The 27,729-nt window shown below is 37.1% G+C and overlaps 1 protein-coding gene across 1 annotated transcript in view; it reads left to right on the top strand.

The window, feature by feature from the left end:
• The first annotated feature begins 5,278 nt into the window (after window positions 1-5,278).
• raraa (retinoic acid receptor, alpha a) overlaps window positions 5,279-27,729 on the top strand; it is a 348,397-nt gene continuing 325,946 nt past the window's right edge. Inside the window, exon 1 of the mRNA XM_056468992.1 lies at window positions 5,279-5,499. The gene's annotated coding sequence lies outside the window, so the exon portion shown is untranslated. The remainder of the gene's footprint in view (window positions 5,500-27,729) is intronic.

The following is a 27,729-nucleotide window of genomic DNA, read 5'->3' as shown; positions in this document are numbered from 1 at the left end:
TACAGCAGTTCTGTTTGGTTCTTAAATCTGACTGACTGATAGCCGTGCAGTATTCTGCAAATAACAGCACTCATCCAGCCTCTTCACCCTTGTGTATTACTCCGCCCACATACAGCGACAAGCAGAGGACACTCTATAGTTTAACAAATATTGCTGCTGTTGGACAATTTCTAACTACAGCTGATCAAATCATTATAAAACTGGTAAGTGACATTCTAAGTCAATTTCTCTCATTTATATGTTGTGGTGTTGTATTTATACCATAGCAATTGTAGTGTATTGAGTGTGAGATGGCACTCACATATCAGCAATGTATGTAATTTGTGTCGGCCACTCTTTGTATGAGAGTTACTTTTGGTTGGCCATCTGTTTCTAATGCGTCTCTTGCTTTCGTTACAGTAGACTAGTTCACTAAACAGAAGGAAAGAAGGAATGCCCACGTGTGTTTAGCGTTTTACCTAATCGCAAACACAACAGTAATCTGGTAGTGTTGCGCTGCTTTACCTTTTTTGGAGTTGATTATTGTGATATCCCAATTGCAACAGAGAAATACTGGAAATTCTCTTTAGATTGATGGCATTTCATACTGTTCAGCCTTAGAATCTTAAAATGTGAGCAAAAATCACCTTTTTTGTCATTACTTTAGACATTACACTAGAGAATCATTCAAATACTAGCTCTAAAGTCACGTTGGTGAATTAGCAACGGTTTCTGCTGTTCTGATGTAAGCTGCAGATGTGAATAAGTGGTGGAAGAAAGTAGTTCCTCTTACAAAGGGTTTTTAGACTCTTGTGTTTGATTTTCTTTTATATATACGATTATAACTTTGTGCAGATAATATTATATTACTGAAATAAAAGGCCACTTAGGTGGGCTTAAAAGAGTATACTTTGTTTCTTAAAACTCTTTAAAAGTACGCTTTATTTTTTTATTTAATTAGATTTTTACACTTAATTTAAAACATTAAGAAAGCAATACATGTCAAATACTACTCTTCTAATGCTTCAAAGCAGTGCAATTAAACTGATTAAACTATGTAAATTAGTAGCTCATGTAAAGTACTTGACTATACTTTTCCTTTAATATTTTTACGCTAATAATTTTACATGTAAAGACAACATATTTTGAAAACACATAAATCTGTAAACGCATATTTGTCAGTATAAATGTTATTACATATAATATAATATAATATAATATAATATAATATAATATAATATAATATAATATAATATAATATAATATAATATAATATATAGGGACTAAGCCGAAAAGAAAATGAATGAATGAATGAATATAATATATTGTCCATGTATATTATAGACAAAAAGTATTTTATTTACCATAAATGCTACTAGCTAAAACTTGCATTACTGCTTCTAATATTTCAAATACTACAATGGCATTTTATTTTATTGCAATGTATAACAGTAATTGTCTAAAAAAATCAGCGTTCACATTCAGAATGTTATTTAAAAGTATACCAATTTCTGTTAAAGATAATTCATTTAAAGATATATGTTGTGTATATGTTGTGTAGTCATTTAAAGGTATGCGTTGTGTATAAGTGTACATCTTTTTCAGAGAGCTTGACCTAAATGAATAATTTATGGTTACAATGTGTATTTCTTGCTGGATAGAAACATGTTGAAAAATTAATGACAAAATTATTTATAAATGTAATGTATTTCTGTCAAGCACTCCTTTAGGTCCACCTCTTTATTCTTTAAACAGCTGCTGAACAGCTTGCACATAACTGGGGGATGTTGTAGTTTGTTACATCTATTGTTGATTTAAAGGATGCATCCATCATATGAACATAATACCATAAAACTCTTCTCTGTATTCTACATGTCAAGATAGCATTTTCCCCCAGTACAAATCCTTTAGAATTAAAGCAATATCATATTTAAAATAAAAAATTACCATAATGACAAACACAAACCAATTGTATTATTTGATATTTTACCAAATTTACTTAAATCAGAATAGTTTTTCTGTCCTGCATTTCTTTGTCAGCCCGAATACAGTACATCCACTGCAGCAGCAATATGTTAGCTTGTCTGTCGCATTGCTTAAATACCAACACCATGAATGTCTCATAAGGCAGGCATGGTGCTCTTTATAGAGCTTATTTTGAACATTGTGCGGAAGACACTTTACAATGTGTGAAAAATGGCTCATTTACAATGTCTTAAATCTAGAACATAATATCCCAGACTTCCTTCACGTCTGTGGTTTCCATTACAGTCAGTGCATGAGTCAAGTGATCAAACTAAAATACACATAAATGCTCACCAGTGTTTTCACCACAAAAAGCCTTTTTAGTGAATCAGGAGTGTTGTTTAACTAATTTTATGGTTTAGGCCAAAATACTATCAGAAAAAAATATTCTTGAAATAATGTTTACAGTGTCATCCAGTGTACACTCAAAAAACTACTTACAGTTGAAGTCAGAATGATTAGCCCCCCTTTTATTTTTTATTTTATTTTTTAAATATTTCCCAAATTATGTTTAACAGAGCAAGGAAATTTTCACAGTATGTCTGATAGTATTTTGTCTTCTGAAAAAAGTCTTCTTTGTTTTATTTCAGCTAGAATGAAAGCAGTTTTTAATTTTTAAGTATACTTTTTAAGGTCAAAATTATTAGCCCTTTTAAGCTAATTTTGTTTTCGATAGTCTACAGAACAAACCATCATTATTCAATAACTTGCCTAATTACCCTAACCTGCCTAGTTCACCTAATTAACCTAGTTAAGCCTTTAAATGTCACTTTAAGCTTTATAGAAGTGTCTTGAAAAATATCTAGTAAAATATTATTTACTGTCATCATGGCAAAGATAAAATAAATCAGTTATTAGAAATGAGTTATTAAAACTATTATGTTTAGAAATGTGTTGAAAAAAAATTCTCTCCGTTAAACAGATATTGGGGAAAAAATAAACAGGGGGGCTAATAATTCAGGGGGGCTAATAATTCTGACTTCAATTGAATATGAAATTAGCTAATACAACCCAAATTTTGAGCTTTATATTGCGACAACAATTTTTTTTTTATTTTCAATCCCCTTACATTGTAAAAAAAATGCTGGGTTTAACACAATTCCTTTATGTTGTCTCAACACGAATCGATCATTTATTCAATCATTTTCTTTTCAGCTAGGAACCGTTAACTTATCCAGCATATGTTTTACGCTGCGGATGCCCTTCCATCTGCAACCCATTACTGGGAAACATCCATACACATACAGTACACTACGGACACAATTTAACTTACCCAATTCATCTATACCACGTTTTTGGACTTGCACCCGGAGGAAACCCACGCGAACACTGGGAGAACATGCAGACTCCACACAGAAACGCCAACAGACCCAACCTTTTTGCTGTGAGGCGAACGTGCTACCCACTGCGTAGCCATGAATCGTTTAAACTTTATTTCTTCATGTTGTCCCAACACAAATCGATTTTGTGGAACCCAACATTTTTTTTACAGTATAAACTGTGCTTCAAAAAAGCAACTAATTACTAATTAATTCAATTATTAAACTTACTTTTCTAACCCCTTTGTCTGAAAATCAAAAACCTCTGTAACAATGTTATATATTTTGCTGACTCATGTACTTAAAATGTACTTCAAATGTATATTTTCAAATCAAATCACTTTTATTGTCACATCATCAGCAGCACGTGTGCTGTGATAAGGTGCTGGTTCCAGACAGTGCAGAATACAGACAGTGCAAATACAACGACAGTGCAAAATACAGACAGTGCAAAATACAACAACATCCAACAGCATACTCCCAAAAAAACAGGACAATGTAAAATTGGCAGTGATATGTACAATGAATAGGTGTATCTCATGTATCTCATACACATGTATCTCAAATGTTCTGAAGAATGTTCAAATCCAGAGAAATAAGCAATATTAAGTGACACAGACAGTGTCATTTGTTGCCATACTAATAACATCCTACAACCTCAAAATAAAGCTTTTGTTTGATAAGCCTCTGAGTGTAGAATCATAAAAGTTGTCATTTTCCTGACATCCTGCATAAATAGCAAATAGCAATGTTAAGTATTCAAAATTACCACAGTAGTATGAAGCAGACTAAGGCTGAAATCTGTTGTTTGGAACGTGACACATCATGAAAGCAGCAGACATTTTATTATGCCACAGTCTATCATGTGGGAAGAAGCAGCACTTTTATCATATATTTATAAAGCGTCTTTCGTGTTTTCATGTTTTAAATTAATAATAATCCAGGATGTGTGAAATAATTAGTATGGTGACACAAGAACGTAAAGAAAACGGTCCAAGTCACAGTTAAAACTGTTTATTTCTCTATTTGAACATTCTTCAACATTTGGGATTTCAATATAAGTCATCAAAATAACACTGTTGTAGTGTTCAAAAAATAGATAACTCAGCAATTATTATACGAATGTTAGACTTTTTGACTTTGGCAAAGGGATTTGATATTTTACACCAGACGGACAATTTAATCCAAAGTAACTTACATTGCATTCAAAATTCCTGCTGCTGGTTGAACCAAAGTTTAGGGTCAAGAAAATGTGCATTTAACTTCTGATTTGACAAGTTATTTGACCAATAACTGATAATGATTGAGTTAACTGGGGGATGTTTTTAATAGGCCCTGCAGCAATACATTCTAATATTTATCATAGTCATGTGACACCATAGGAACTGTTTTGTAGAAGTATAAAAAAAAAAAATATTTACCATATTCAACTGTGGTGTCGGTGTGCCCACACATTGTCCTGCAAGGGACAAACAAACAGACAGACAGACACACAAACATGCTTGCTTTAATAAAAATTACAGCGCACTTTGAATACATTTAAATAATTTAAATTGGTATTATATTCTAATTATATAATAATAATAATAATAATAATAATAATAATAATAATAATAATAATTTTTTTTGGTCAATTTATATTCTTTTTATTCCTGCCTTTAGTAACTCATTATATAAATTAGTCATTACATAAGAGATATGATACACATTAAACCATGAATAGCTTATGGCTGTAGAAACACACACACACACGCACGCACACACACACACACACACACACGCACACACACACACACACACAGATGTGTTACAGGATGTTATGATGTTAAATAAAAAGCAGAGGCAGCAGTGAGAGACTGAAAGATGGAGATGAGAGAGTTAAGGGGACTTTTAGGAAATGGGGCGGGTTCATTCACTCGTCTTAGGTTTCACACACACACACACACACACACACACACACACACACACACACACGGCACACATGACTCTCCTATGGCCGCTGCTTCATACGTGGTTCTGTCTCAACTTTGACTAAAACACATCTGAAGGCTCTTAATGGGGCGTTTATTGTTCTTTTCCGGAGCGGACGGGAACTTTACTGCAGCATCGCACTGAACAAACTGCGCGGCTGGACTGGGGCGGTGAGCGGCAGCGGGGGCGGAGTCAACAGGTTCAGGTATTTATTCCAGATCTTCATTTGCTCGCTCACCTTTACATGCCGGAGGTGTTTGTGTTAAAGGCTAAATGGGCTGCCGGACACTGACAGGTTAACTTTGCAAGTTTTGTTTTGCACCAACGTACTAGTTTGCAGCGACTAAATATATTTGGATGTGCTTCTCATAAATCATGTCTAGAAAGCAACTCTGCAAGTAGTGTGAGTCAGTAGTTATGATTGTTTATATAGCTGTGAACGAAGTGCACGTTGGTCTATATTTCACTATTTGGCTGAAATGACAACCAGTAGGTGTAGAACCTACAATTGAATAGTGACAATAAATTAATACATTCATTCAATTCTGAAGTTTGTGTAAAGCTGTGATATTGAACAGTTCATAAGGTAGTTTGGTGTCATGAAATCAAAATATCATATTTGTTTTCTTGATATACTTGAAGAAAAACAACAACATACATTAGGGCTATGTCACCACGTCCAAAACACTTTATTGATACTTTTGTTAAATCTTATTCTGAATATATATATATATATATATATATATATATATATATATATATATATATATATATATATATATATATATATATATATATATATATATATATATATTAATTTACATGTATTTTAGGGTATATACATGACTGATGTTTCAATTTGAACTTTTTTTTGCTTTGTTTCTCTCTTTATCTGAACATGTCTTTCTCTTTTCATTTTTGAATGGTTATGCACAGGTGTTAGTAAAAAATCCAGTTTTGTTTAAAAAATGTAGTTAGTTGATGATATTACTACTAATTAAAGATCCTGATTTTGTTGTAATGATCATGATAGTGGACACGTGCCCTCCAATATTACACCATCTGATCTCATGAGACAATCTACATTGCATTATGCAGAAGGTCTGCCATTCACTGCCAATTACAGTTACCTGTTCAAAACAGAACCAAGCTGAATATAAGAATATATCTACATTTCAATATAGTTTTTCAAAATGGCTTATTGTTAAATAAATAATAATAATGAAATCATAGCAGGTGATAACTGAGTGTTGTGGAAACAATAAAATAAGAGCAGTAGTACTCATACAAAATCTGTTTGGCAATTAAATCAAGGTAAGAGTGCAATACGCTCTTGTTCATTGCTGTCAAGTGCAAACGTGAGATCATATTTACCCATTAAACTTCAACTCGTTTCAAATAACTCTTGTAGGTGCTGGTTGTTTTGATCATGATTTCAATCTTAAACAGCTGTTACGTATTGTCTGGGTTGATACACAACACCAGTGCAATACAACACACAGGTAACAGGAAACATGCTTGTGTGTACATTGTTCATTGTTTCTGTTATACTGGTTGATGTTCCAAAATGACATATAAACAGCTTTTTCTTAAAAAGCAGAAATCACTTGTTCTTCATCCTCTTCTCTAACCAATGAGTAAGGCAAGAGTCAGCATGGCATGAAAAAAATACTTTCTGGCATTAAGAATGAAATAGTGACTCAACATCTCCTGGCGAATGATATTTAATAGTTTGAATTGCTCTGTTTTCGAAATTTTATTTCTGTTGTTTTTGCATGGAGTTAGAGCAGATTGTTTTGCATATAAAAGCAGGCATGTTTTCAGTATAAATGGCTTCTATTAATGAGAAATTCCAGCGTTATGGATGTATGTTAACATTATATTGAAAGATCTGTTTATTTTCCAGAACAACTTACCCGAGAGTTATGGGATCAGAAAAATATCAATCTGTAAACATGTTTTATACTTTTAAATGAGGGAAATAAACTATAGAAGCAAACGAGTAGCATAATCCATTTCGAAATGTAATATGCAATATGGCAATTACAGCATAACAATGTGGGATGTTTGAAGCAAAATTCATTTTGAAATGTGATACACAAAATGATTATGCAATATGTTAAATTGCAAGGTATTTCTGTATTTCAGTTAGCATTTTCCAAGGCATATGTGCAATGTTTGCTGCAAAATGAAAATGAAAAAAAAAATCCATTTTCATTTAATACATCGCGACGAATGAAAGCCGATGTGAAATTAAAAATGCAATCTGGGCTGGCCACGCCCACATACAGCGGTCGTTGCTGCAAGACGGGTATTAGATTTTGTCATCATGGCTGCAGCGAGGAATATTTGGGACATTTGGCAGCATAAACATGGTGAAGTCCTCAGCTGCTTAATGAAGCTGCACATGCCCTCGAGCGTGAACTGGGAAATACTTTAGAAAACCAATCACCTCCTAGCTCAGTAAAGTTGGTTTCAGGTTTGATATTCCCCGGAAAATCGCGCAGGCAGCTTTAGAGATCATCTGCGAATTACATTGACAGAACCAAAACGCACAGTAACGCTAAGCAGAAATAAGTATTTCAAGAAGATTCCAGTAAATGGTTAGAGGCTAGACTGATTTACTACAGATAGCAAGGATACTATACCTCTCACTATACGGTACATACAAAGAAGAAATAGGCAATAGCTCTTTTCATAAACATACAGTACACATCCGCTAAAGCACCAAAATGTTATTTGCGAAATGTGCTTGTACACATTATACACTCTATACATATGCAGACATGATACACTCCATACTTATGTACACACGATACACTCTATATATAAACACTCCATGCATATGCACACATGATATACTCCATACATATGCACACATGATATACTCCACACATATGTACACATGATATACTCCATACATATGCACACATGATACACTCTATATCAGGGATGTCAAAATCAATTCCTGGAGGGCAGAGCCCTGCACCAGGTGCATAGCGGACATTTTAAAAGTGTGTTTTATTAAGGTTTGGGTTTAAACTCTGCAGGGCTGCGGCCCTCCAGGAATTGAGTTTGACATCCCTGCTCTATACATAGGCACACATGATACACACACTCCATACATTTGCTCACATGATATACTCCATACATATACAGACATTATACACTCCATACATATGGACACATGATACACTCTATACATATGCACACGTTACATATACACACTCAATATGCTCCATACATATACAGACATGATACACTCCATACATATGCACACATGATATACTCCATACATATGCACACGATACATTCTATATATATACACACTCTATACACATGATACACTCAAGACATACAGTTGATGATACGCTCCATACATATGCACACACTCCATACATGATACATATACACTCTATAAATATACTCCATACTTTTGCACACGATACACTTTATACATAGACATACACTTTATACCAGGGGTGGGCACACTCAGTCCTGCAGGGCCCGTGTCCTGCACAGTTTAGCTCCAATTCTGATCAAACTCACCTGCTTATAGATAATTAGTTATCTTGGAGACACGATACACACAAGTCAGGGTCTGGGATAGAACCAGTGTCTCTGCCGTGAGAGGTGGGTCACGTAACCACTGAGCTACTGGGAGTTAATGAACACATCGAAAGGCAACTTGCTTGCACACATGATACACTCCACACACGTGATACACTCTATACATATGCACACATGATACACTCTTTACATTTACACACATATACAGTCATGATACACTCCATACATATACAGACATGATACACTCCACACATGATACATATACACACATTTGATACATGTACAGACATGATACACATGATACATTCTATACATACACACACTCCATACATATGCACACATGATACACTCCATACAAGATACTCTCTATAAACATGCACACATGATACACTCTATACATACACAGACGATACACTCGATACTTATACAAACCTGATACACTCCAAACATATGCACACATATACACGGTACTCTCTATACACATACACACATGATATACTCCAAACTTTTGCACACATGATACACTCTATACATAGACACACAAGTCCGGGTCTGGGATATAACCTGGGTCTCTGGCGTGAGAGGTAAGTCACGTTACCCCTGAGCTACTGGGAGTTAATGAACTCATGGAGAGGCAATTTGCTTGCACACATGATACACTCTATAAATTTACACACATGATACACATAAGCCCACACGATACATTCTATCAATATATACACACACTTCATACATATGCACAAATGATACATTCTATGTATGGTCCAGGTCTTCCGGAAACAGAAGAGAAAAAAGCACCAGGCCCAGATTTTATAACACCAGCCTGTTTAAAATCCTGTGCTGACCAACTGGCCCCCATCTTCACCCTGATTTTTAACAGATCACTGGAGCTGTGTGAAGTGCCCTCCTGCCTCAAACGCTCCACCATCATCCCCATCCCAAAGAAACCCAAACTTAGACTGCAGATGATACTACACTTATCGGCCTCATTCAGGACGGTGACGAGTCTGCTTACAGACCGGAGGTTAAGAAGTTGGCTGTCTGGTGCAGTCACAACAACCTGGAGCTCAACACGCTCAAAACAGTGGAGATGATAGTGGACTCAAGAAGAAACCCCCCTGCTCTCCTCCCACTAAGCATCATGGACAGCATTGTGGCAGCAGTGGATTCATTCATGTTCTTGGGCACCACCATCTCTCAGGACCTGAAGTGGGACACTCACATTGACTCCATTGTCAAAAAAGCTCAACAGAGGCTGTACTTTCTTTGTCGGCTGAGGAAGTTCAACCTCCCAAAGGTGCTGCTGAAACAGTTCTACACCTCCATCATTGAATCAGTCATCTGCACATCAATAACTGTCTGGTTCAGCTCAGCTACTAAATACAATCTCAAAAAACTACGTCAAATAGTCCGGACTGCTGAGTGAACCACTGGTACAACCCTTCCTACTCCCCAAGAACTGTACTTATCCAGAACAAGCAGAAGGGCTGCCAAAATCACTCTGCACCCCTCACACCCATCACATTACCTCTTTGAACTTTTACCTTCTGGTCGACGCTACAGAGCACTGCGCACCAGAACAGCCCGACACAGAAACAGTTTCTTCCCTCAGGCAATCCATCTCATGAACACTTGATGATAATAATTGTGGAACCAACATCACTACTTGCTATACACTTTTATACACATGTACACTTATTTAACAACACATTTTACATGCCAATTTGCACATAACAGCTGCACATATAACGTTGTATATAGTAATATACCTGTACATACACTTGTCGATTTGTATATTTGCAATCATTTCTTACTTCTATTTTTTTTAAATATATTTATTATCTGTTTTTTGTCCTGTCTCTGTAATCTTGTTGCACTGTAGAAGCTCTGTCAAGAAAACAAATTCCTCTTATGTGTGAACATACCTGGCAATAAAGCTCTTTCTGATTTTGATATGCACACAATACACTCTACACATTGGCATATATCATACACTTGCACACATGATACACATACACTCCATACATTAACACACACGATACACAAACTCCATATATTTGCACACATGATACACACACTCCAGTCGTTTGCACACATACATATACACTCCATACATATACACACGATACACATATGTCAAGGTCTGGGATAGAACCCAGGTCTTAGGCGTGAGAGGTGAGTCACACATGAGTTGATGAACACATACAACTTGCTTCCATACATATACGCACTCCATACATTTGCACACAATACACTTTATACATACATACACTCATGATACACATACTCCAGATGTTTGCACACATGATACACTCTATACATGATACACATACTCCATACAGATACACATATCTCAAGGTCTGGGATAGAATACGGGTCTCTGACATGAGAGGTGAATCACGTTACCACTAAGCTACTGGGAGTTGATGAACACATACAACTTGCTTCCATACATAAACACACTCCATACATTTGCACACATGATACACTCTATACATAGACACACACTCCATACATTTGCACACATGGTACACTCTATACATATACACACAAGTCAGGGTCTGGGATAGAATCTGGGTCGCTGGCGTGAGAGGTAAGGCACATTACCCCTGAGCTACTGAACACATTGAAATTTGCTTGCACACATGATACACTCCACACACATGATACACTCTATAAATTTACACACGATACACTCTGTACATATATAGACATGACACACTCCATACATATGCACACATTATACAGATGTAGAGGGAGTGATGTGGTTGTATCGTTCACTTACCTCAGATGAGGCGGACGTAGCATGAGTTACAACGAGCAGAGCTTCACCTCGAGGGAGCAAATCTGGGACTCCACTGCTTCCAGCTCCAGCTCCAATGCCTCCATCGATGCTTCTCCTGCACTCAAGGACAGACACACAAGCGACATTGTACAGGGTGAAGAGCAAGGCCAGTAAGTGAGAAAATTAGTGAATGGAAGAGGCCGGTAGCTTTAGGTGACTAGCGGTGCTAGCATGCTAAAGCTACAAACAACAGGCCGATGCTCGAGGGACAGAACATTTTAAAGCAGATTTTGTTTGTATAAGTGTATTAGGGTTTGTTCACCCAAAGTAGTAGAGACAAATACTTAGTGAATGAGGAAGTATTTTATGATTAAATGTAAATTGCGAATCTAAACTCCAAACACACTTAGTGAGGCAACCGAACAGCGACAGTGACCATGCACCACCCGAAACATATATACACACACTCGATACATATACAGACATGTTACACTCCATAAACATATGATACTCTGTATACATATACAGACATGATACGCTCTAAACATATGCCCACATGATACATTCTATAGATATACACACACTCCATACATATGCACACATGATACATATACACATTTGCTCCATATTTATGCACACGCTCCACACATGATACATTCCATACATATGCACACAATACACTCTGTACATTGGCATATATCATACACTTGCACACATGATACATATACACTCCATACATTACCACACACATGTCAAGGTCTGGGATAGAACCCGGGTCTCTGGCATGAGAGGTTAATCACGTTACCACTGATGATACACTCCATACATATGCACACATGATACACACACTCCATACATATGCAGACATAATACACACACTCCAGACATTTGCACACATGCTACATATACACACACATACACACTTTATACACATACACACATGATATACTCCATACTTTTGCACACATGATACACTCTACATATAGACACACACACTCCATACATATGCACACATGATACACTCTATACAAAGACACACATGGTACACACACTCCATACATTTGCACACATGATACACTCTATACACAGACACACATGGTACACACACTCCATACATTTGCACACATGATAAACTCTATACATATACACACAAGTCAGGGTCTGGGATAGAACTCAGGTCTCTGGCCTGAGAGGTTAGTCACGTAGCTACTGGGACTTAATGAACACATCGAAAGGCAATTTGCTTGCACACATGATACACTCCACACACATGATACACTCTATACATATGCACACATGATACACTATAAATATACACACATGATACACTCCATACATATACAGACATGATACACTCCATACATATGCATTATATACATATACACTCTAAAAATATGCACATATGATAGACTCCATACATATGCACAAATAATACACTGATAATTTTGTTAGTTTCTGCTTGTACTTTATACACATCAAAGTCAGTTTGTGTATTGCATTTTCAATTAAATTTTGTAACTTATAAAGCATTAAATTGTGCATTCAATATACATATTAAAACCGTGTTTGAAATGAGAAATGCAAACGATGGGATTAAATTTTCATTTTCATTCTGCACCAGACATTGCACATATGTCTTGGAAAATGCAAATTAAAAATATAGAAATACATTGCCATTTAACATATTGCATTGCCATATTGCATATTACATTTCGAAATGAATTATGCTACTCGTTTGCTTCCATAATAAACATGCGTCATGGATGTGACCAAAAAGTATGCAAGTTTGTAGTCTACAACATACTTTGTAGAAATTCTGTGAATTAAACTGCACAATTGAAAAGAAATAATGTTAATCAAAAGGATAAGAGTCGGCTCACTATAGAAAAAAAATGACTGATTTTATTTGATATTTTTGCATTTATGAGGAAAAAGTGTAGTTATGGATGTGACACCTCTCCGTTATGGATGTGACAGATGTGAAATTGCCACTTGCGTGACTTTGGTAAGTCAAATGTGATAGTATTTGATTCCAAAGTACTGTAAAATACTTGTTTACACAAAAAAACCGCAGAAACGTTATAACGATAGAAACGATATATCTCATTATATCTCTAAGAATGGGCTTAGTGCATTACATAGCCACAATGTTCAAAAGAGCTTTTCTTTACACTTTGGCCTTGTTGATCATTATGTTACGTTGACTATGTTTGTGGATAAAATAACAGCACATCTGTTTTACTGAACTGTAATGATGTGTGTTACTGCAGTGATGCAAGAGCTCTTTTTAAGTTAAACAAAGGGAATGTGCATTTGCCAGACATTTTCTCTGCAGTTCTGGGGATAAAGTTGCCCTTTCAAAGCGTTGCCCAGTTTCAGTATGTAACCTAACATGTCAACCGGCCAATTTTAACCAATTGCTGGACTAACTGTTTACCTGAACAAAAACAAACAGATTTGTGTCGAAACAGTTATAATGTACATTTGGAGTTTTTGCAAATCTCCAAAAACATGCATGTGTGTATGAATATAGGTATGCATGTACCAAACAGCGCTGAATTTTTTCAAACAATAATTCCCGCTAACATATGAGCACTGTCGAGCAGGTTCTGAAAGGGGTGGTCTAGAGTGTAATTTTAAGGCTTGGTTGTGTTTATGGGGTGCAAAGCAATGTTTGCTCAGGCTTCATTTGTAGAAAACATGTCATTTTTTCATTTATCTTACTTTGATCATATACAGTTACTCTGCTAACATGAAAATGACTGTCATATTTCCTAGTTCCTCTGACCGCCCTTAATGGGCTCTGATTTGTCAGCTAACATAATGTGCTGTAATTCGCGGATCAATTCTACTCACTAGTAAAGCGTCACGTCTCCACAAGCAAGCGCTTTGATTCTGCTGTGTAAATAGTGTCAATCAGAGTAGTTGTTAGCAGTATCTGTTTGAGCCTTAATCAGACAGAAGATAAAAGGATGAACCTCATGCCTGGTCTTTAAAATAAAATCTGACAAGTGTCTGTAATGAGTGAAAATAGGGTGTGGCTCCTTTAAGAGAGAATCGCCATTTTATGTGTGTGCGTGAACAGTCTGTAGATGCATGTAACACGAGAACCGCATGTGTGCAGGGTTGATGTTTATTTTTATTTTTCTCTAATGCTCGGATTAAGTTATTTTTCTGTAATAAACAGTGAGCAAGATGTGGAAATTGACCCGTGTGAGCTTTGATTGATTTTTCTGCTGGAACATGAGTTAGTCAAGCTATCCTGTATTTTTTTTTTACCTAACTCAACGCGTTACATGTTTTTCACATATATTCGGAATAAGCATGTAAGTAATATAAAATGTTTACATATCTTTCACAGGTTCATTATCTGAGATGTAGAACGCAGGGAAAGCGGATGCATAGAGAGACTGCAGCGCTTCTGAAGATTGTGGGTGTTTACAGGGGTTTGCCTGATAAATATGAATTCGTAGCTAAATTGTTAGCGGTGCCAAACAGCATTTCCCGTTGTTTACATCCTTGCTACAACATACCGTTTATGCTAGACACTGTGCATGTCATAGATCAATTTTAACTAATTAAAACTACTTACAGATTGTGGCTCACAAATCCACAGCTTCTGTTTGTTGGAGCTGCTCCTTATTTGAGGTGTTTTTAGCCGAATCCAGCACTGAACTGGGAGAGATTCTGGAAGTTCTTCCTTGTCAATAGCTAGCGCTATATCTTTTTTACATTTCTTTGGAGCATATTTTAAATGCAACTGTTTAGCACTTCTCTCTTTGTGTCGTGTCCTTTGGAGGCCCAAATACAGAAACAGAAGAAGCTCTGTGGAAATAGCTGCATTGGGCGGTATTTTAGCTTTGTCCACTGTAACATTACAGCGCCTCTGGCCACTCCCCTTCGCTGCACGGGGTATACTGTATGCACATGGTAAATGCATGTAACTGGAAACCCATGTGATCACACTAATCCAGATGTATTTTTTTGTAGTCCCCAAACTTCATTCGCTGTAGGCTTTGCTAAGCTAACTCTGTAAAAGTCAATGTCTCCCTTTGCATTAAACTTTGAGTGTATTACAGTCAGAGATGTTGTTTATGTTCACACAGCTACTTTACACATCAACTAAAGTATAAAAATGATAAATAAGAGATCGTAGTGGACCACCCCTTTAAAGGCGCTGTATGTATGTTTTGGACTCTTCCAAAGCATAAAAATACTATGACAAGTTTGCAGATATTTAAGAAACATGCTGAGTTAACATGTCTATCTGAAAAAAAAACAATGCTACAGTCAGTGTTTTTTTTTTTTGGTCTAAAATTTGACCTAAAAATACTTCTCACATATTTAAAATTTGGACTACAAAACCTAGTTCAATCACTAGTAAATCTGGTACCTGCATTTGCTCCAGGTGGTCAGAGGAGGAGCTGGTGTCCTGACATTTTATCCTACCCATCAGATTATGCTACCAGCACTGTATTTGAATGGTTCTGAGGTTGTGGTTAGGGATTAGGTAGGTTTCATATCAGTTTCATATCACACTAATCCACATTAAAATTTACACTGGTAGCTAGGGCAATATGGCAAAAAAAAGTCAACTTTTTTTTTTTTATATCTGTCGATATCGATAATTATCAAGATTAATGTCAAATCTTTATATCTAGCAATTTTATAGGATTTTCAGCATGCCAATCGCTTTGTGCAGCTGATTTAACACATTTTGTGAAATGTTTTGACTGTCTGACAATATAAATAATTAAAAAACAAAAACAAATGAACAATTTTAATTCACTTACTGTTCAAGTTTTCAACAATCAAAGACATTACCTACAAGTTGGTAGATATTATTGTTCAACATTAGATAAAAAGTAAAACAAGTTTGGAACACATAGAAGGTGAGTTAATGGAGACAGAATTTTCAGTTTTGGATGAACTCTCCTTTTAATGGGGAGCATGATAAATTTAGGGTAAAATGTCCTTTAATATATTTTATTTAGGGATGCTAACGATTACTTGATGATCTATCAATTGTCAATAACCCTTTAATCGATAGACCTTATCGATGACTGATTAAGCATGGACATTTAAAGGTTTAGTTATGCTTTGCGCTGTAAGACGTGTCCATGCATTACATAATCAAGTGTGTGCAGTTTACCTTATTTAAGGAGCCACTATTTTGACATTGCATATTGCGGGACGCATATACGCAGATCTCTGTTATATCCGCGGGTATTTTAACCAATTTTATCTTAGAGACTGACACGAATAGTTATGTGCAGACTCTCATTTTAAAAATCACGCTTCACGGCAAGACATGCGGGGAGCCTCTCCATTAATTCAACGAGTTTCTGAGCTCTCTCATCTTTCAGACCGAGTTTATTCTTCTGAGGTAACCTAAGAATACTATCAGTGCTGCGAATAGCTGTAAAGACCAGCTCATGTTGCTCAAACCGTGCTTCGTTAATAAATTAAACTGAAACCGTCAAAACAGTTTAATGGACTGTTTTGGCGCTAAAACATATACTATAGCGGACTTGTTTTAAAGCACTTCACGTCAGATGTTATTCGTTCTTCTTGTTTATGTTGTAGATAACTGACCAACAAAATATACATCGAAATTAAGTTACACATTATACAAAGCGAAATTTGTTGCAAATAGATACATTTTCAAAGAAAAATATATAAAGTGTATATATTTTTATTTCATGCACGTCTTAAACAATTGCGGGTGCATGATGCTTCACTCCGTGGAAAATTAGCATTTAATCGATCCACTGTTGTTGTAAATGTCTGTCATATATTTGCTGCATTTTTAATATGTCATTATTTTAAAGATTTTGTCTTGAGCATCTGATTACTCCTTTGTGATTATGTTCTTCATAAAGGTTGCTTATTTTACCGTCGATAAGGGACAAAAGTGGTATTACAGATTTCAAAGAAAATATCTTAATAGCATATTAAAAAGGAAACATAAGCTTGACAAAAAAAAAAGATCCAATCAGTGTTGTAATAAATGCTCTTAAATAATGCAGCTTTTAGTTTACAGCAAGCATCAAATGTTCATTTAGATGTGTTTGAGGTTGTGTTGTCTGTCATATGTTTCGTCAGTCTTTTAAGTTTTTTTTCTCATAAGACACTGCTTTCGAAAATGATGACATGAAACTCTGCTGGGTAGTTTCACTGGTTTATCAACACTTGTTTGGGTCTGTAATTTCTTAGCATCTTCATAAGGATGCCATTGTTTTAAATGATGAAACAGGTTTGTGGTGTTGCCTGCTTTTGATGACACGAGTCGTCTGCAGTTTGCTCTGTCACGTTGCTGTTTTGTGTCAGATTGCAAAAAACTAAGTAGCTCCAGACTACTAAAGTCTAGTGACGTTTCTTGGCAACAATGTCTGTGACTGTGACATTTTTTACCTTATTTTTTCTTACTCCTCCAAGTGCAACTAACACTGTATGGCTGTAAACTTGTACTGCGTGTGGCATCCGGAAGGGCAGGCTGCGAAATGCCTGCGTAGCGTTGCGCATAGTGCATAAATATTATCGAACTGTCATTATCGTGATAATCGTGATAATTATCGATATCGAATTATCGCCCAGCCATACTAGTAGCACAATCTGGTAGGACAGAATGACAAGGTAGGACAAATCGACAGAACAGCGACAGAACATCGACAGAAAAAAAAATCTCTCTAATGTTTTGAATCTGAACTGCAATACCTAGTTCAATACTACATACTGCACCATTAAGCAAAGCTGCGAGGCATTTGTGATAGGCTCCGTGCACAACACCCCTCCCCACCCCCACCCCTGCGCTTGAAACGACTTCAGTTTTTGTAGCTGGAGGAGGCGCTGAAATACCAAAGAAAACATATCATTTGAGCAAATTATTGTCTGCCAGTGCCAAGCCATAATATTTTTAATTTGTTTCAGGACCTGGAAATCACATTTAGGAAGAGTCACACAATACTAGGTGTACTAAACTTCTTGCAATTTTTGTCCTCTAGTTCTTTTTAATGTTCTGGGGCTTTTTAGCATCCCAGGAGAAAAACATAATCATAGGTAACAAGCTAGAAGAAAATGTATTAACTTGCAGCCAGGATAGGCAGAATCACACTGACGTCCAACTCCCATCTTCAGCAAATCATTCTCTCGCCCACAAAACCCTCGTTCCCTCAGATAGAGTGAGAGCAGTTCTCCTTGCACCTGAACGGTCAAAGAAAAACATCATGTGGACTATCGCACATAAATACAGCTGTGGCTTAAGTGAAGCCGAATAACTGAGCGCATTAGCACTGTCCAGTTCTGAAGTCTTTCATCTTTGCAATTTAAAGGTTTTTGTCATTTTATTTTGGACATTTTTGTGTTTATTTTGTTATATAAGCCTATTCTCATCCCATTTATGTAAATAATCTGCATATATGAAATCAAATTTTCTACATTATGAAAAAGCTCTGTGAGGACCAGCGCCGCTTTCAGCCATATATGGTTTGAATAATTTTGGGCTTGACTGTATAGATAATTTTAGACAATGGTGATTGGTTTGCAAAATGCACAGAATTATTTTTCCAAGATTGTTGCTCAAATTGAATGACATAAGCTAGTAACACTATGGTGATTTTACTGCCTGAACCCACAATACAGCATTCAGTGTCCCTAGAGAGCGTGAGAGTGTGGGAAAAGATGGAGAGATGGAGGGAAGGCAGGAATAGGAGCAGGGACTGGGAAGTTAAACCCTCATGATGCCTGGAGCGAATGAAGGCACAGAGAGCTCTGTGCAGGTTACTCTGCAAAATACTAAGGTTCTTTACCTTCAACACGCACACAGTGAAATGGTTAAGTCTTATTTTAATACACCATCGTTTTATCTTGCTACTTCCTTTGAAGGCCTTAGATAATCTCTATGTGTCAGATGAGGCGAATCCCTGTGCTCATGAGAGCAAGAAAGAATGGGAGAGAGTTAGCAAGAGGTAAAGCATAGGTAGATGTTGAGAAAGAGAGAGAACAATTAGGTCAGTGAAGTAGGAGAACGCTTTACCTTTTATTTTTTGGGTTATTTTAATATAACTTGAGTAACTGAAAAGAGGCACGACAAAATTATCAATAATTTAACCAAAATTAAAATGAATAGTGAATATTTAAAATAAATGATTTATCTTGAGCAATATTTAACTGTATTATGTAAAGTACTTTTATAGTCTGTCTTAGGTTATGTGTATCTGAAACTATTTTGTTTAGCACTATGTTCCTGCAAGATGTGACATTTCATCAGTGTTGGGGAGGTTACTTTGGAAATGTAATAGATTACAGATTACAAATGACCCTATTTAGAAAGTAATAAGTAGTGTACCTTTTTAATTACTTTATAAAAGTAACTGATTACATCTGATTACATTTTGATTACTTGAACGTTTTTAATGGATATTTTCAACTGAATCATTTTCAAGCATTTATACCAAGCAGGTTTGACCTTACAGTAGCTGTTTACTGTTAGAATTTCTAAACCTTTTATCACTTGAATTAAGATTATATTAATTGAATTTTAAAGTGCAGCCACCACAAAACCAGACCTTATAACAAGAAAGAAATGTTTACTGTTGTTACAAAATCCAAATTTTAGTTGAATCAAAAACCAAAATTAGTTGTGCAGGGTGATTTTTGTGGCATTTGCAATAAAAAATACATCTAAGCTATTTTTGCAATTTTCATTTTTAAATCTAAGCAACTTAAATCCACGTCAATCACATCTTAGTGATCAATAAAACTGTCAATAAAACATATCAGGCATAATGTTTCAGTTCAATTGTTTACTGTAAATAAAATGCTGTACAGAAACAGATTAAAGTGTATATAACACCAAAAACAAAAAATTTAATAAAACCAAATGTTACACATTTAAAATACTATAGTAATTTATATCCACCTCCAGTCGCAATGACTTCTGGGACTTCTAGAGCGAGTTCGGTGCTCAAGTCTGCATCGGTGCATCCTCGATATCAAGAACACATCCGGGAAGTTTCACGCATCCTCCGTTCTTGCAGTCTTGAGTATTGGAACTGAACTTTGGCAGCTGATGATGACGTTACACGAGAACACGAGGACGCAAGACTGCTGTGGAATGCATGTTGAGAAATAGCCATGGTGTGCCGCAATCAAACCGGAAAACCAGTCAAAAGCATCAGAAAAGCACCGCTTTAATAAATGGCTTTAGCAAAAGGCATCATGCATATCAAAAACAGGCAAAGCAACAGATTAATATTATTCAACATCTAGCCCCATTTGTAATCTTTAACATTTTCAAAAGTAACTGTAATTTAATTACACATTTTTTCTCAGTAACTGTAACGAATTACTGTTACTTTTATTTTGTAATTAAATTACATAACGCCATTACATGTAACTAGTTTCTCCCCAACACTGCATTTCATTCTGTATGTCCACACAAGTAGCGGAATGACAACAAAGCTCAAGTTGACTTGATTTCACTTAAATAATTATTTAACACCCCCCCTCCCTTTTTTTTTTAGTTCTGTTTTTTTTTTCAACCATATAAATAAATTAATCTAAGTTTTATAAAAGTCCATGTAGGAGTTTAAACAAACTTGGTTATTGGCAAAAACTCTAAAGTATTTTTTAGCATTCTGGGATTGGCTTATCGTTGAAGGATGTAGACAGTGGTACACTGTACTGTCTTTCTAGGCATAATGTTGCCTTCCATGTTTTGAAACAACCTCTGTATTGAGAGCATACAATTATGCCTGCAGCTTATGACGTTTTAGAACAGAGATGGTATATGTGCATAAGACAATTCCACATATGGATTTTTAATCATAGGTGTTTCCCACAGATATTTTATTGGACTTACAGGAAAAGAGACTCTGGAAAATTGTCAACACTTATATAATAGGGTGGAGTAGAGAAAATGCATGGAAATAGGGCAGAAGTTAAGGGAAAGTTATAGCTTTAGTAATGGTTTTTGACTTTCAGATGCAGTTCTGGTGATTTGGACTATGTCATTGGGTCTTAACTTTGTCATACAGCAAGAAAAGTACTGTGGAACATATTGATAAGACTTCCCAGAATAGCACACTTTATGTGCTTTTAGATACTTTTTCATAAGCCCATGCAATGTTTTATCAATGTAGTATCTATGTTTAAAGGGATCGTATACCTATTTTATTGTTTGGTTACACATTGAAGGTGTAAAATTAAACAGCTTTAGAAAAAAAAAAAAACATTCTTACTTTTTGCACCAGGTGGTTTTATTTAGTAGTTTTTTAGTTGCACATTAATTACACACATTCTCATTTCTGGTTTATAGAAAGAGAATGTGATTTTTTTTTTAAATGTAATATTGAATGGTAGTAAGAATTATTAATGGGAACCATTTTACTACATAAATCACTGTGATAAACCCTTGAAGTAAATATGTTATGAAATACATGACAACAAATACCTAAAGACACTAACTATAAAATAATGAAATCCAGTAATTTTATTATATTGCACCATGTTTAATACATACACAACATAATGACATTTTATATAAAGCCCATTTTTTTGATCATATGTGGACAATATTTCAGCTGTTTTTCACACCAGAGTTGTTTTGTTTGAATTTAAACAATTTCTGGATATCACAGCTCTGTTTAGTGTTCATGTAAATGACTGGTCCAGCAAGATCTTGTTTGTTTAAGCTCACACAGAGCTATATTTTCTTTAAATAAATGGTCCGTGTGGTGCTCGGTTCATTCAAGTTGTTCTAGTTCATTTCACATTTGGGGTGTTCATCAATGTATTTCATACGCAACAGAATGTCATTGCTTTTCAGTTTGGCAAATCTGTAATGGCTCCAGCATGACCAGCAAACATGCAAGGTCGCATAATGCTGCGATTTATGGCAGTCTGGAGAAATCATAAATAAGTTAGTACTGTATTAGGCATTAGATTAAAAGTAAATGTGAGTGTGTAATGCAGTTGTCATGATCTCTGTCTCATGCTTCCCCTGTCTTTTTGTGTCTGATATTTTAAAAAGCTTTTCGTTTGGGGCGGCATGGTGGCTCAGTGTTCAGCACTGTCGCGTTACAGCAAGAAGGTCGCTGGTTCGAGTACCGACTGGACCCATTGGGATTTCTGTGTAGAGTTTGAATGTTCTCCTCATATTGGCGTGGGTTTCCACTGGGTGCTCCGGTTTTCCTCACAGTCTAAAGACCTGTGCTACAGTTGAATTGGGTAAACAAAAATTGGCCATAGGGTATGAGTGCATGTGTTGATGTAAGAGTGTATGGGTGTTTCCCAGTACTGGGTTGCAGATGGAAGGGCATCCGCTGTGCAAAATATATGCTGGAATAGTTGGCAGTTCATTTCGCTGTGGCAACCTCTGATAAATAGAAGACTAAGCTGTTTTTAGTTTACATGTTAAAGGGTTAGTTCACCAAAAAATGAAAATTCAGTTATTAATGACTCTGAGATCTTTGGAAAACAAATTAAGATATTTTAGGTGAAATCTGAGAGCTTTCTCATCCTCAGAGTTGTTCAAAGTCCACAAAGGTAGCATAAAACATACTCAAAACATACCATATGCATTCAGTGGATCAATTGAAATGTTAGTAATATTTTTGAGTGCTTTCCCAGTGATGGGTTTCAGCTGGAAGGCATCCGCTGTGTAAAACATATGCTGGATAAGTTGGCGGTTCTTTCCGCATTGGTGACCCCAGATTAATAAAGGGACTAAGCCGAAAAGAAAATGAATGAATGAATTTTTGAGTGCACATCAAACAAAAACTAACAACCTTATCCAACAGTTTCTTTTCCTCAGTGTCAGTATATTGTGCGCACTGCATCCATGAGCACTGTGCAGGAACGTATAGTATGTACATCATACTGATGTAGATGCACAACTTTCTATGTTTGCCTCAGAAAATCCCGGAGCCCAGGAAGGGGGGAGGGGGGGTGGAGCTGATGCGGAGGAGGGGGGTGGGCTCGGAGTGGTGAGGATGTGTAGGTGCCGTACATAGATGAAAAGTGGGGGGCTAGGGGGAGGTGGTTGGGGTCCCTGGTCTGTACTATTCAGGCAGCTGCTGCGATCGGACATTACACCAATGTTGGCGATGCGGGTGTATTATAGACTATACAAAAAAAGCTGAGGACCGGGGGGAGGGGTTGGGGATGTTAAATTCTTGGAGTTTTCTGGGAGACAGAACAAAACGGGAGATTGGTCTGAAATACAGGAGACTCCCGGGAAAAACGGGAGTGTTGGTAGGTATGTTCAGGTGCCATTTGTAAACATGCAACCAATACAGGCACTGTGGAGAAGACACTGTTGTCATTATTATTGTTTAATGTGCTCACAATGGTGTTCTCGTAGCTTAAACATTTTCTGATTGAACCAATGAAGAACTGTTTTCAGGATGTTTTTGTTACCTTTCGGGACTATAAAAGAATCAGAATCAGAATCAGAAAGAGCTTTATTGCCAGGTATGTTCACACATATGAGGAATTTGTTTTCGTGACAGAGCTTCTACAGTGCAACAGGATAATAGAGACAGGACAAAAAACAGATAATAAATATATTTTTAAAAAATACAAGTAAGTAGTGAATGCAAATATACAGATTGACAAGTGTATGTACATGTTTATTACTATATACAACGTTATATGTGCAGCTGTTATGTGCAAATTGACATGTAAAGTGTGTGTTAAATAAGTGTATATGTGTATAAAAGTGTATGGCAAGTAGTGATGTTGGTTCCACAATTATTATCATCAAGTGTTCATGAGATGGATTGCCTGAGGAAAGAAACTGTTTCTGTGTCGGGCTGTTCTGGTGCACAGTGCTCTGTAGCATCGACCAAAAGGTAAAAGTTCAAAGAGGCAGTGTGCTGGGTGTGAGGGGTCCAGAGTGATTTTGGCAGCCCTTCTGCTCGCTCTGTATAAGTAAATTTCTTGGGGAGTAAGAAGGGTTGTACCAGTGATTCGCTCAGCAGTCCGAATTATTCGACATAGTCTTTGGAGGTCGTATTTAGTAGCTGAGCTAAACCAGACAGTTACTGATGTGCAGATGACTGATTCAGTGATGGAAGTGTAGAACTGTTTCAGCAGCTCCTTTGGGAGGTTGAACTTCCTCAGCTGACGAAGAAAGTACAGCCTCTGTTGAGCTTTTTTGACAATGGAGTCAATGTGAGTGTCCCACTTCAGGTCCTGAGAGATGGTGGTGCCCAGGAACCTGAATGACTCCACTGCTGCCACAATGCTGTCCATGATGCTCAGTGGGGGGAGAGCAGGGGGTCTCTCCTGAAGTCCACTATCATCTCCACTGTTTTGAGCGTGTTGAGCTCCAGGTTGTTGTGACTACACCAGACAGCAAACTCCTTAACCTCCTGTCTGTAAGCAGACTCGTCACCGTCCTGAATGAGGCCGATAAGTGTGGTGTCGTCTGCAAACTTCAAGAGCTTCACAGAGGAGTCTTTTGAAGTGCAGTCATTCGTGTACAGGGAGAAGAGCAGTGGGGAGAGGACACACCCCTGGTGTGCCAGTGCTGATTGTGTGGATACTAGATGAGAATTTTCCCAGCTTCACCAGCTGCTGCCTGTCCGTTAGGAAGCTGTTGATCCACTGACAGACAGAGGTGGGCACAGAGAGCTGAGTTAATTTGGGCAGGAGAAGTTTTGGGATGATAGTGTTAAACGCCTAGCTGAAGTCAACAAACAAGATCCTCACATAGGTCCCTGGTCTGTCTAGGTGTTGCAGAACGTAATGCAGTCCCATATTTACTGCATCATCCACAGACCTGTTTGCTCTGTACGCAAACTGAAGAGAGTCCAGTGAGGGTTCAGTGATGTCCTTCAGGTGGGCCAGCACCAGTTTTTCAAAAGACTTCATGACCACAGATGTTAGCGCCACCGGTCTGTAGTCATTTAGTCCTGTAAGTTTGGGTTTCTTTGGGATGGGGATGATGATAGAGCGTTTGAGGCAGGAGGGCACTTCACACAGCTTCAGTGATCTGTTGAAGATCAGGGTGAAGATGGGGGCCAGTTGGTCAGCACAGGATTTTAAACAGGCTGGTGTTATAAAACTGGGCCTTTTGCTTTTTTCCTCCTCTGTTTCTGGAAGACCTGGCGCACCTCATCTTCACTGAACTGAAGTGCAGGTATGGGGAGGCGGGGGTGGTGGAGGTGTTAATGGTGGCGTAAAGAGCAGTTCAGAATAGGTGTGGGGGGTTTTCTCAAACCGGCAGTAAAACTCATTCAGGTCGTTTGCAAGTCGTTCATTGTCTAAAGTGCTGGGGGATGGTGTCTTGTAGTTTGTGATGTTTTTCAAACTTTTCCACACGGATGCTGAGTCGCTGGAAAAAAACTGACTCCTTAGTTTCTTAGAATAGTTCCTTTTTGCGACTCTGATCTCCTTTTCCAGTGTGTATTTGGCCTGCTTATACAAGGCCCTCTCCCCATTCCTGTAAGCAACCTCCTTGGCCTGACGTAGCTGTCTGAGTTTTCAGTGGAACCATGGTTTGTCATTGTTGTATGTGAGTTAAGTCCTGGTAGGAATGCACACGTCTTCACAGAAACTGATATAAGATGTTACAGTCTCTGTGAGCTCATCCAGATCGTTTGCAGCAGCTTCAAAAACACTCCAGTCAGTGAGGTCGAAACAGGCTTGTAGATCCCGCTCTGTTTCGTTAGTCCATCTTTTCACAGATCTTAATACAGGTTTGGCTGTTTTCAGTTTCTGCCTGTAGGTTGGAATGAGATGAATCAAACAATGGTCAGAGTGTCCCAAAGCTGCTCGTTGGACGGAGCGGTATGCATCCTTTATTGTGGTGTAGCAGTGATCCAATATGTTACTGTCTCTTGTGGGACATGTAACATGCTGTCTATATTTTGGCAGTTCATGGGATAGTTTTGCTTTGTTAAAATCCCAGAGAATGATTAAAACAGAGTCCGGGAGTTGTTGCTCTATCACTGTGATCTGATCAGCTAGTTTCTGTATCGCCAGACTCGGGTGCGCGAGCGGAGGAATGTAAACACTGACGAGGATGAACGAGCAGAACTCGCGCAGGGAGTAAAAAGGCTTACAGTTATTAAAAAGTGCTTTGAGATCTGGACAGCACATCTTCTTTCAAACTGTTACATCTGTACACCACCTTTCATTGATGTAAAAGCACGTCCCGTCACCGCGCGATTTCCGCGTTGATTCTTCGTCGTGATCCGCACTGAACAGCTGACAGCCCCGTCGGTAAAGCGCGTTGTCCGGTATGGTGTCTTTCAGCCAAAAAGAGCTTGGAACCTTGCTGTATTTGGAGGATGAGGGAGCTCTCATGTTTGAGCTGAAATATATACATTTTGCTTCTGAAGATTAATAAAAGTCTCGAGGTTTGGCTCTTCCTGCCTTGTTTGTTTCTGTGGTTATCCTAGTTTCTAGTTTAATTAACAATTAGCTCCTCCCCTGTTAGCTTGTTCACTTGTCTATACTGTATATACCTCAGTGCTTCAGTTGTTAATTATGAGCCATAGTTTGATGTTGTTTTTAGCTGATGTGCTATTTTAATTATTTTATTAGATTCTTTCCTCACTTTTCCCTTGACTTTTGTTGTAGTAGTGAAGTTTGCTTATTTTAAAGTAAACATCTTCTTTAAACATTTTACAATAAATGCAGTTATTTAACAGTTTTTTTTTTGTTTACTGCATTATCAACCCTACAAACCTTGGACAAGTGGTTTTTGACATCATTTAATCTGTTTATTGCATTTATTTTTAGTTTACTTTAATATTTTAGATGTTTCGTAGCACACATCTTGCAGACACACACAGATGTGGTTGACGGTTAGTAGTTAAGACATGCTTAGATGCTTTGAATGGTGTAAAAGACCTGGAATGTGAATTAAGGAAGGAAATTGAGTCTACTTTGATTTCATGTTGATTTGATTTGCTTCATGTTGACACCACAGTGTCTGTCCCAAGTGCACGCTTTCATGCCTTTGAGGTTCACACTTTGGTTTACGAGGTTGTGATTTTGATTTGTGGTCAGGAATCTGAGCATTGGAGAGCCACTGTAATCATGTTTAGTCAGGCCCATCATCGTAAA

The sequence above is a fragment of the Danio aesculapii genome, chromosome 12 (assembly GCF_903798145.1).
Source record: "Danio aesculapii chromosome 12, fDanAes4.1, whole genome shotgun sequence".
Classification (NCBI taxonomy): domain Eukaryota; kingdom Metazoa; phylum Chordata; class Actinopteri; order Cypriniformes; family Danionidae; genus Danio; species Danio aesculapii.
Note: the sequence above shows the minus strand (reverse complement) of the source record. Positions and strands in the feature narration are given on the sequence as shown.